This window comes from Triturus cristatus, chromosome 4_1 (assembly GCF_964204655.1).
Source record: "Triturus cristatus chromosome 4_1, aTriCri1.1, whole genome shotgun sequence".
Lineage (NCBI taxonomy): Eukaryota > Metazoa > Chordata > Amphibia > Caudata > Salamandridae > Triturus > Triturus cristatus.
Genome location: NC_140585.1, coordinates 945,163,554 through 945,176,236, shown reverse-complemented (window position 1 = coordinate 945,176,236; position 12,683 = coordinate 945,163,554).

Below are 12,683 nucleotides of genomic sequence, written 5' to 3'. Positions count from 1 at the left end.
GTACCGTCAGCGATTCCGGGACTGCAGGAAGATCCCGGGCACCACCTGGGTGGAGTATGTAAACTTTTTCAGTCGGGCCTTCGATGGGTGGATCAAGGGCAGCAAGGTCACCACCCTCGAGGAACTCACCGACCTCATGTTGTGGGAACACCTGGCGGCGAACTGCTTTGTGGAACTACGCCAGCATCTGCTCGACAGCAAACTCACCGATCCCCGGAAGCTGGCTGTGGAAGCAGACCGCTAGACCAACACCCGGGTCCCCCGGAGCAGTGTAGGAGAATACCCCCGAGCTAGTCAGGGACCACCCCGCCAGAGAGGGGGAGGGAACCAGGGAGGGCAGAGAGAGTCCCAGTCGAGTCCCCCGAAGGCCCAACCTCCACCTTTCCCGGCGCCCCCCCACCAGTCTCCGGACCCCCCGGGAGACGGGGGCACCGGGTAACCATCACTTGTTTCCGTTGTCAAAGGCCCGGGCACTACGCCAATGACCCGGAGTGCCCCATGGCCCCCCAGGTCCCCCCTGCTGCAAACCCTGCTAGACAGATAGCCAACGTAGCCCTGGGGGAGGAGGTTGAGGACACCGGGGAGTGGGAACCCGCAGCTATGGCCCTAGTGTCCCTGGGAGACAGAGAGATGGTCCCTGGTAGCCTCCTGCCCTCTAACACGAAGAAGTACGGGCAGCTCGTCAAAATCAATGGCCACCAGATAGAAGCCCTGCGAGACACCGGGGCCAGCATCACCGGTGTCCTCAGGCACTTAGTCCCCGAGGAGCAGATCCTACCCAACGTCTTTTGCCCCGTAATTTCCGCAGATAATAGAGAGAGTATGTGTCAGGTAGCCCTGGTGCCGTTTGAGTGGGGAGGGGTGATAGGTAAACTGAGGGTTGCCGTAAGAACCTCCCAGCCGGTCGACTGCCTCTTAGGGAACGACCTGGAGAGTTCTCCCTGGAAGTACGTCGAGCGCAAGGCCCACCTAGAGATGATGGGACTCCCCGAGTGGGTGTGCGCCACCACCCGATCTATGTCCGCCCGACTCACCCCCCTGGGGGAAGTCGAGGACCCCCCGACCGAGGGAATCAGAGCAGTCCCCGCCGAGGGTCCTCCCGTCCCCCCATCGGGAGGGTCAGTCGCCAGCGACGAACCCTCACCGTCCGACACCACCCCGGTCCCCGAGTTAAGCGATCTGGCCGAGTTGGCCCCGTGGCGCCACGAGGGCGGGCCCACCCGGGAGGAGTTCTGCCGGGAGCAAGCCACCTGTCCTTCCCTGGTCGGACTACGTCACCAGGCCGAGGGCCAAGCCGCAGGCGACCAGACCGGAACACACCGAGTTTATTGGGAGAATAACCTCTTGTACAGTGAGCAGAAGTCGGTGGAGCTAGGATCCGGCCGGGTGCTGGTGGTACCCCTACGCTTCCGAGACTTCCTCCTGGGCTTGGCCCACGACGTCCCCCTCGCCGGCCACCTGGGTCAAGACAAAACCTACAGCCGTCTCGTGACTCACTTTTCCTGGCCTAGGATGAGAGTAGCTGTAGAAGCCCACTGCAAGTCTCGTCCCACATGCCAGGCTAGTGGGAAGAGTGGGGGGAAGCGCAAGGCTCCCCTCCAACCCTTCCCGGTCGTCAGTACCCCATTCGAAAGAGTCGGAATCGACATCGTGGGGCCCCTGGATCCCCCCACCTCCCAAAGTCACCGTTTCATTCTGGTCCTAGTGGATCACGCCACCCGATACCCTGAGGCGATTCCCCTACGCACCGTCACGGCTCCCGTGGTGGGCCGAGCCCTGATGGGGATCTTTTCCCTGGTGGGTTTTCCCCGCGAGGTCGTGAGCGATCGCGGCACTAATTTTATCTCGAAATACATGACGTCCCTGTGGCAACAATGTGGGGTGTCCTATAAGTTCACCACCCTGTACCATCCCCAAGGGAATGGCCTAGTAGAAAGGTTTAACCGGACTCTGAAGGGGATGATCAACGGCCTAGAAGAACCCCTCCGGCGTAAGTGGGACGTCCTGCTCCCCTGCCTCCTGTTCGCTTACCGGGAAGTCCCACAGAAGTCCTTGGGGTTCAGCCCGTTTGAATTACTATATGAGCACCCCGTCCGAGGTCCCCTCAGTTTGGTTAAGGAAGGGTGGGATTTAGCCCCCCAGACCCCCCCACGAGATGTGTTCCAATACGTTCTGGCCCTCAGGAACCAGACCAGGAAGTTCCGAAAGCTGGCCGAGGCTAACCTGGAGGCAAGCCAAGAAGAGATGAAGCGCTGGTACGACCAGAATGCCACTCTGGTCGAGTTCCAGCCGGGCCAGCAGGTATGGGTCATGGCCCCCGTGAAGCCTGGCGCCCTCCAGGACAAGTGGACCGGGCCCTTCAAAGTGATTGAGCGGAAGAGTCCAGTCACGTACTTGGTGGACGTCCAGTCGCCCCGGGATCCCCTGCGGGTCCTACACGTGAACCGCCTCAAGCCTCACTTCGTACGGACAGAACTGAGCCTCCTGCTGGCCACCGATGATGGGGCCGAAGATGAGTCCGATCCCCTCCCGGACCTCCTGTGTGTCAAGGAGAAGGATGGCTCTGTAGAGGGAGTGAACCTCTCCCCATCCCTCACTGACCAGCAACAAGCGGACTGTCGCCAGCTCCTAGGACAATTCTCCGACCTCTTCTCCCTGATCCCCCGAGTCACTGACTGGTGTGTCCATGACGTGGACACCGGGGACAGCCCGCCAGTAAGACACCGAGCCTACCGAGTCCCTGACCGAGTCCGGTCCTGCATTCAAGCTGAAGTCTCGAAGATGTTGACCCTGGGGGTGATCGAGCCATCCGATAGTCCCTGGGCCAGTCCCGTGGTCCTAGTTCCGAAGGCAGTGGCCCCCGGTGTCGCCCCCGAGCTCCGATTCTGCGTGGACTACCGGGGGCTCAATGATGTCACCTGGGCCGATGCCCACCCCATCCCCCGAGCAGACGAGCTCATTGACCGACTCGGGGCGGCCCGGTTCCTCAGCACATTCGACCTCACCTGCGGATACTGTCAGATTGTGCTCACAGAGGAAGCCAAGGAGCGGTCCGCCTTCTCCACCCCAGATGGGCATTATCGCTTCCGCGTAATGCCCTTCGGAATGAAAAATGCCCCGGCCACCTTCCAGCGACTGGTGAATAGGGTCCTGGCCGGGATGGAACAGTTCAGTGCGGCCTATCTAGACGACATCGCTGTTTTCAGTTTCGGATGGAGTGAGCACCTCCAGCACCTCCGGAGAGTGCTAACTGCCCTGCGCCAGGCAGGCCTCACAGTAAAAGCCAGCAAGTGCCAGATTGGGCAAGGATCAGTAGTCTACCTGGGGCACCAGGTCGGGAGCGGTCAGGTCGCCCCTCTACAGCCAAAGATCGACGCCATCCTCGCCTGGGAACCACCCACCACCCAAACAGAGGTCCGAGCCTTCCTGGGCCTCACTGGCTACCGAAGATTCATCCGGGGTTATGGCAGCCTGGTTGGCCCCCTCACCGAACTCACATCAAAAAAACAGCCCAAGAAGGTGCAGTGGACGACTGCCTGCCAGGAAGCGTTCGATGCCCTAAAGAAGGCCATGTGCACGGCCCCCGTACTCCAGGCTCCCGACTACTCCAAGGAGTTCGTAGTCCAGACCGATGCCTCCGAGCATGGCATTGGAGCCGTCCTGTCCCAGGTGAATGACCAAGGCCTAGACCAGCCCATCGCCTTCCTCAGCCGGCGGCTGTTGCCCAGAGAACAGAGGTGGAGCACCATTGAGCGCGAAGCATTTGCCGTAGTCTGCCCATGCGATGGCTCATGCAGATGCGAGGAGAAAACCCCAAGCTACTGCGGTGGTCAATCTCCCTCCAGGGGATGGATTTCACCGTAGAACATCGCCCTGGTACGGACCACGCCAATGCGGACGGCCTCTCCCGGTTCTTCCGCCTCAGCGAAGAGAACCCCCCAAGATGATGGGTAGTTCTCTCCGGCTTTCAGCTGGGGGGGACGCGTGTTAGACCCGGCCTCGTAGCATGGCTCTTCCTGTCCTCGCACTACCTAACCTGGTACCAGGGACCCCAAGCACACGGCCCAGCCGATCCTTCCCACCAGAACACACACACGCAGCCCGGGCCTCCCCGTCCACGGCCTCTCTCCTTTCGGCCACCCCGGGCACACGTGCCCACTTCGTGCACCAAGATGGCCGCCCGGCCCCAGCACAACCCGGACCTAGAGGCGCCACTCCGGCTGGAGGACATCACGCTTCCAGGGGATGAGAGAGGGAGGAGCAGTTTCTATCGCACCTCTGAACTCCCCTGGGACGATGGGTTTCGATCGGCCCGCCGGCCTCCCTGAGGGCTGGCTCCACGCCTGCTGGGTGTCTGGGACTCCTCCCGACCCGGCCCTGAAAGGATCAAAAGACAATAGCAGGAAACCTCGACCAGCGACCCCCAGGTGACAAGACCCCTGCCTGCACAGACTCCGGACATCAAAGAGGGGTCGACCTATAACAAGGGGTGCTCTGGGACTGTCGGGCAGATTCGCCTTGGAACATCTGAGCCCTGCTGAGTGACTCGCGGCTCCACGAAGAACGTAAGACCTCCGAACCTGTGCTTGAGCCCTGCTGAGTGACTCGCGGCTCCCTGAAGATCGTAAGACCTCCGAACTTGTGCTTGAGCCTTGCTGAGTGACTCGCGGCTCCCTGAAGATCGTAAGACCTCCGAACTTGTGCTTGAGCCCTGCTGAGTGACTCGCGGCTCCCTGAAGATTGTAAGACCTCCGAACTTGTGCTTGAGCCTGCTGAGGGACTCGCGGCTCCCCCTGACTCTCTTTGGTCCTGCCGGACCCCACGACGACAAGCGTATCCCCCAGCTCGAGGATTGTGAGCTGTGCTCCGGCTACGCTCCTGCATTTGATCCGATCCCCCCAAAGACTGTCCCGCTACCTCCTACCCCCGCCAAGACTCTGTGAGCCCACGCTCTGCTTGTAAATATCTGCCTTGCTGATCATAAAGATCCTATCACTTCGATTTGATAAAGCTTGAATCCTAAGAACCCTCGGTGTGGTGTATCTTTGTCGTGTGGTGCCAAGTGTACGATCCTAAGTACGAGATTCCTCCCCTGCGGAATCTCCCGCCAGTGCCCGGCTACGATACCTTGAGGGTGGGTCTCAGGACAGTCAGGGCCCCCTCCGGGCTCCCCTGAGGTCGCCTTCTAACATTGGTGGCAAGCGACGGGATTCGGGCCCATAACCTAGAGATCGTACCGTGAACGACTGACACACTACCGACAAAGATGGCAGAAGGAAGCGCCATGAGCCCCGCAGAAACCAACACCAACAGGGTGTTCCAGGTGGAACAACTAGAAGAATACACGCACAAAGAACTGAAGCAATTCTGCAAAGAACTTAAAATCGCTACCACCGGTCTCAACACCAAAGAAGATTTGCAGAAAGCACTGAAAGCTTGGGTGGATGCCGGGGCCTCCCGCCCAGAAGGCATGGGGGAGCGACACGACGAAGCAGAACCCACCCAAGGCGAAAGCAGCAGCAATCAGGTACGAGGCTTCGTGCCAGACGGGGGCCTTTCCCCGGAAGAGCTCGCAGACAGAGAGAGAAGTCGCAATCACGAACTCGAGTTAGCCAAACTCAAAATCGAAGGCGAATTGAAATTAGCAGAAAAAAAGCTAGCAGTAGAACAAATGCGCGTACAAGGCGAATTGGAGGAGAAGAAGCTCCAACGGGAGCACGAAGGAAGGAAGCTTCAACTAGAGCATGAACGCAGCTTGAAGGAGATCGAGCTCAAAGCCAGAAACGAGGAAGGGAGGCCCCCGGGGAACCGAGAGGCGACCTCCCCGGCGGAACAGAAGGTCCACTTCCCCAAGGACGTGGTCAAAGAATATTATAAAAATGATGACATTTAACAATGGTTCAGGGCCTACGAGGTCGCCATGACCTCTCATCGGGTCCCGCAGAAGGACTGGGGGGCAGGGCTGTGGGGACGGTTTCTGAGCGAAGGAAGGGACACCCTGCTCGACCTACCCCTCTCCCTGCAGACCTCCTACAGCCACATGAAAGAGGCTCTCCTCACTAGGTACGGCCTCACCCCAGAGATGTACCGTCAGTGATTCCGGGACTGCAGGAAGATCCCGGGCACCACCTGGGTGGAGTATGTAAACTTTTTCAGTCGGGCCTTCGATGGGTGGATCAAGGGCAGCAAGGTCACCACCCTCGAGGAACTCACCGACCTCATGTTGTGGGAACACCAGGCGGCGAACTGCTTTGTGGAACTACGCCAGCATCTGCTCAACAGCAAACTCACCGATCCCCGGAAGCTGGCTGTGGAAGCAGACCGCTGGACCAACACCCGGGTCCCCCGGAGCAGTGTAGGAGAATACCCCCGAGCCAGTCAGGGACCACCCCGCCAGAGAGGGGGAGGGAACCAGGGAGGGCAGAGAGAGTCCCAGTCGAGTCCCCCGAAAGCCCAACCTCCACCTTTCCCGGCGCCCCCCCCACCAGTCTCCGGACCCCCCGGGAGACGGGGGCACCTGGTAACCATCACTTGTTTCCGTTGTCAAAGGCCCGGGCACTACGCCAATGACCCGGAGTGCCCCATGGCCCCCCAGGTCCCCCCTGCTGCAAACCCTGCTAGACAGATAGCCAACGTAGCCCTGGGGGAGGAGGTTGAGGACACCGGGGAGTGGGAACCCGCAGCTATGGCCCTAGTGTCCCTGGGAGACAGAGAGATGGTCCCTGGTAGCCTCCTGCCCTCTAACACGAAGAAGTACGGGCAGCTCGTCAAAATCAATGGCCACCAGATAGAAGCCCTGCGAGACACCGGGGCCAGCATCACCGGTGTCCTCAGGCACTTAGTCCCCGAGGAGCAGATCCTACCCAACGTCTTTTGCCCCGTAATTTCAGCAGATAATAGAGAGAGTATGTGTCAGGTAGCCCTGGTGCCGTTTGAGTGGGGAGGGGTGATAGGTAAACTGAGGGTTGCCGTAAGAACCTCCCAGCCGGTCGACTGCCTCTTAGGGAACGACCTGGAGAGTTCTCCCTGGAAGTACGTCGAGCGCAAGGCCCACCTAGAGATGATGGGACTCCCCGAGTGGGTGTGCGCCCCCACCCGATCTATGTCCGCCCGACTCACCCCCCTGGGGGAAGTCGAGGACCCCCCGACCGAGGGAATCAGAGCAGTCCCCGCCGAGGGTCCTCCCGTCCCCCCATCGGGAGGGTCAGTCGCCAGCGACGAACCCTCACCGTCCGACACCACCCCGGTCCCCGAGTTAAGCGATCTGGCCGAGTTGTTCCCGTGGCGCCACGAGGGCGGGCCCACCCGGGAGGAGTTCTGCCGGGAGCAAGCCACCTGTCCTTCCCTGGTCGGACTACGGCACCAGGCCGAGGGCCAAGCCGCAGGCGACCAGACCGGAACACACCAAGTTTATTGGGAGAATAACCTCTTGTACAGTGAGCAGTAGTCGGTGGAGCTAGGATCCGGCCGGGTGCTGGTGGTACCCCTACGCTTCCGAGACTTCCTCCTGGGCTTGGCCCACGACGTCCCCCTCGCCGGCCACCTGGGTCAAGACAAAACCTACAGCCGTCTCGTGACTCACTTTTCCTGGCCTAGGATGAGAGTAGCTGTAGAAGCCCACTGCAAGTCCTGTCCCACGTGCCAGGCTAGTGGGAAGAGTGGGGGGAAGCGCAAGGCTCCCCTCCAACCCTTCCCGGTCGTCAGTACCCCATTCGAAAGAGTCGGAATCAACATCGTGGGGCCCCTGGATCCCCCCACCTCCCAAGGTCACCGTTTCATTCTGGTCCTAGTGGATCACGCCACCCGATACCCTGAGGCGATTCCCCTACGCACCGTCACGGCTCCCGTGGTGGGCCGAGCCCTGATGGGGATCTTTTCCAGGGTGGGTTTTCCCCGCGAGGTCGTGAGCGATCGCAGCACTAATTTTATCTCGAAATACATGACGTCCCTGTGGCAACAATGTGGGGTGTCCTATAAATTCACCACCCCGTACCATCCCCAAGGGAACGGCCTAGTAGAAAGGTTTAACCGGACTCTGAAGGGGATGATCAATGGCCTAGAAGAACCCCTCCGGCGTAAGTGGGACGTCCTGCTCCCCTGCCTCCTGTTCGCTTACCGGGAAGTCCCACAGAAGTCCTTGGGGTTCAGCCCGTTTGAATTACTATATGGGCACCCCGTCCGAGGTCCCCTCAGTTTGGTTAAGGAAGGGTGGGAGGCAGCCCCCCAGACCCCCCCACGAGATGTGTTCCAATACGTTCTGGCCCTCCGGAACCAGACCAGGAAGTTCCGAAAGCTGGCCGAGGCTAACCTGGAGGCAAGCCAAGAAGAGATGAAGCGCTGGTACGACCAGAATGCCACTCTGGTCGAGTTCCAGCCGGGCCAGCAGGTATGGGTCATGGCCCCCGTGAAGCCTGGCGCCCTCCAGGACAAGTGGACCGGGCCCTTCAAAGTGATTGAGCGGAAGAGTCCAGTCACGTACTTGGTGGACGTCCAGTCGCCCCGGGATCCCCTGCGGGTCCTACACGTGAACCGCCTCAAGCCTCACTTCGTACGGACAGAACTGAGCCTCCTGCTGGCCACCGATGATGGGGCCGAAGATGAGTCCGATCCCCTCCCGGACCTCCTGTGTGTCAAGGAGAAGGATGGCTCTGTAGAGGGAGTGAACCTCTCCCCATCCCTCACTGACCAGCAACAAGCGGACTGTCGCCAGCTCCTAGGACAATTCTCCGACCTCTTCTCCCTGATCCCCCGAGTCACCGACTGGTGTGTCCATGACGTGGACACCGGGGACAGCCCGCCAGTAAGACACCGAGCCTACCGAGTCCCTGACCGAGTCCGGTCCTGCATTCAAGCTGAAGTCTCGAAGATGTTGACCCTGGGGGTGATCGAGCCATCCGATAGTCCCTGGGCCAGTCCCGTGGTCCTAGTTCCGAAGGCAGCGGCCCCCGGTGTCGCCCCCGAGCTCCGATTCTGCGTGGACTACCGGGGGCTCAATGACGTCACCCGGGCCGATGCCCACCCCATCCCCCGAGCAGACGAGCTCATTGACCGACTCGGGGCGGCCCGGTTCCTCAGCACATTCGACCTCACCTGCGGATACTGGCAGATTGCGCTCACAGAGGAAGCCAAGGAGCGGTCCGCCTTCTCCACCCCAGATGGGCATTATCGCTTCCGCGTAATGCCCTTCGGAATGAAAAATGCCCCGGCCACCTTCCAGCGACTGGTGAATAGGGTCCTGGCCGGGATGGAACAGTTCAGTGCGGCTTATCTAGACAACATCGCTGTTTTCAGTTTCGGATGGAGTGAGCACCTCCAGCACCTCCGGAGAGTGCTAACCGCCCTGCGCCAGGCAGGCCTCACAGTAAAAGCCAGCAAGTGCCAGATTGGGCAAGGATCAGTAGTCTACCTGGGGCACCAGGTCGGGAGCGGTCAGGTCGCCCCTCTACAGCCAAAGATCGACGCCATCCTCGCCTGGGAACCACCCACCACCCAAACAGAGGTCCGAGCCTTCCTGGGCCTCACTGGCTACTACCGAAGATTCATCCGGGGGTATGGCAGCCTGGTTGGCCCCCTCACCGAACTCACATCAAAAAAACAGCCCAAGAGGGTGCAGTGGACGACTGCCTGCCAGGAAGCGTTCGATGCCCTAAAGAAGGCCATGTGCACGGCCCCCGTCCTCCAGGCTCCCGACTACTCCAAGGAGTTCGTAATCCAGACCGATGCCTCCGAGCATGGCATTGGAGCCGTCCTGTCCCAGGTGAATGACCAAGGCCTAGACCAGCCCATCGCCTTCCTCAGCCGGCGGCTGTTGCCCAGAGAACAGAGGTGGAGCACCATTGAGCGCGAAGCATTTGCCATAGTCTGGGCCCTCAAAAAGCTGCGCCCTTACCTGTTTGGCACCCATTTCAAAGTACAAACCGACCATCGGCCCTTGCGATGGCTCATGCAGATGCGAGGAGAAAACCCCAAGCTACTGCGGTGGTCAATCTCCCTCCAGGGGATGGATTTCACCGTAGAACATCGCCCTGGTACGGACCACGCCAACGCGGACGGCCTCTCCCGGTTCTTCCGCCTCAGCGAAGAGAACCCCCCAAGATGATGGGTAGTTCTCTCCGGCTTTCAGCTGGGGGGGACGCATGTTAGACCCGGCCTCGTAGCATGGCTCTTCCTGTCCTCGCACTACCTAACCTGGTACCAGGGACCCCAAGCACACGTCCCAGCCGATCCTTCCCACCAGAACACACACACGCAGCCCGGGCCTCCCCGTCCACGGCCTCTCTCCTTTCGGCCACCCCGGGCACGCGTGCCCACTTCGTGCACCAAGATGGCCGCCCGGCCCCAGCACAACCCGGACATAGAGGCGCCACTCCGGCTGGAGGACATCACGCTTCCAGGGGATGAGAGAGGGAGGAGCAGTTTCTATCGCACCTCTGAACTCCCCTGGGACGATGGGTTTCGATCGGCCCGCCGGCCTCCCTGAGGGCTGGCTCCACGCCTGCTGGGTGTCTGGGACTCCTCCCGACCCGGCCCTGAAAGGATCAAAAGACAATAGCAGGAAACCTCGACCAGCGACCCCCAGGTGACAAGACCCCTGCCTGCACAGACTCCGGACATCAAAGAGGGGTCGACCTATAACAAGGGGTGCTCTGGGACTGTCGGGCAGATTCGCCTTGGAACATCTGAGCCCTGCTGAGTGACTCGCGGCTCCACGAAGAACGTAAGACCTCCGAACCTGTGCTTGAGCCCTGCTGAGTGACTCGCGGCTCCCTGAAGATCGTAAGACCTCCGAACTTGTGCTTGAGCCTTGCTGAGTGACTCGCGGCTCCCTGAAGATCGTAAGACCTCCGAACTTGTGCTTGAGCCCTGCTGAGTGACTCGCGGCTCCCTGAAGATTGTAAGACCTCCGAACTTGTGCTTGAGCCTGCTGAGGGACTCGCGACTCCCCCTGACTCTCTTTGGTCCTGCCGGACCCCACGACGACAAGCGTATCCCCCAGCTCGAGGATTGTGAGCTGTGCTCCGGCTACGCTCCTGCATTTGATCCGATCCCCCCAAAGACTGTCCCGCTACCTCCTACCCCCGCCAAGACTCTGTGAGCCCACGCTCTGCTTGTAAATATCTGCCTTGCTGATCATAAAGATCCTATCACTTCGATTTGATAAAGCTTGAATCCTAAGAACCCTCGGTGTGGTGTATCTTTGTCGTGTGGTGCCAAGTGTACGATCCTAAGTACGAGATTCCTCCCCTGCGGAATCTCCCGCCAGTGCCCGGCTACGATACCTTGAGGGTGGGTCTCAGGACAGTCAGGGCCCCCTCCGGGCTCCCCTGAGGTCGCCTTCTAACAGTCACAAAGGTCTTGTGAGGGTGATGCCTCGTTGTGATAAGCTTTGGGAATCGTAAAAGAATTGAGGATACGATAGAGTTCTTTAGAAGATTTACCGGCCTGATTGAGTGGTGACTCAACATGTCTTTTGCGTGCTCTCTTTGAATTTTTGTGGTATAGGGCAAGAGAGCTCACGTAGGTTATTTTGTCATTAGTGGCGTGGGAGAGATGCCACGGCCTTTCCAGTTTTTTGCATAGGCTTTTTTCATTCCGCAAATACGGGGAGGACCATGTTTCCTGCTGTCGCCCAGTCTTGGTTAGATGGGGTTTTAATGGGGGCAACTGATCTAGGGTGGTTCCAGCTATGTTGTTGCACCTGGACAGACAGTCATCCAAATTATCTGAAGCCAGATAGGCATTTGTTGGAAACCTATTTGCAAAGCGTTCCGGCATAATTTTATGCCATTGTCTTTTCAGACTGTATGTGGTTTTAATGGGGCTAGGAAAGGCCCATACTTCTTTTATTTGAAAATGAAGTAAAGAGTGGTCTGACCAAGTGAGGGGACAAGGAACCTCACAGCAGATGTTGGGGGAGGTGGTCAGGATGAGGTCTAGAGCATGTCCTGCAAGACGTGTGGGGCCGGTGTTGGACTATTCCAGCCCTAACGTGGCTAGATCTGCCAGGAGAGTCAAGGCGTCTGCATTACAAGGGTTTTCGCTATGTACGTTGAAGTCTCCTAGTAATAAAAACTGTTTGGAGGAGATAATGTGGGGGGCAATAAGCTCCATGAGTTGTAGTGAGAAGTCCCGAAGGGGGCCTGGCAGTCGGTAGATAAGTGCATCTTTCCATCAATAAAGGGGTTGGGAATCGATTCAGAACACAAGCAGTTCTAATTTATTGCAACAATATTGTTCCAGGATAGTAATCTTGATGGAGTCCTTATGGACTATGGCTATGCCTCCACCGACCTTAGCCAGCCTATCAAGATTTTAGATACAGTAGCCATCAGGGATAGCCATCGTAATTGCCGGGGTGGAACTTGGTTTGAGCTAAGGTTCCATTAGGAAACCAATGTCAGTATGTCCTGAGGAGGGCAAGTCCCAAATTTCAGTGGCGTGCTTGGGCAGTGATCTAATATTGGCCAAGAAGCAGTTCCATCCCTCTCTGGGATTACTGGTGGAGTGGTTAAGGTGAGGGGGTGATAATTTGTTTCTCCATGGGGGTATCCCTTGCCTTTGATGGAGGCTCCAGAAAGAGCCTGCTGAAATTCCAAGCTGTGGAATTGGCAGTATCTACAGGCAAATGGTCCTTCCATTATCAGGGGACCTTAGGAGTACATGTGGGGGTGCTTACCCTTCTT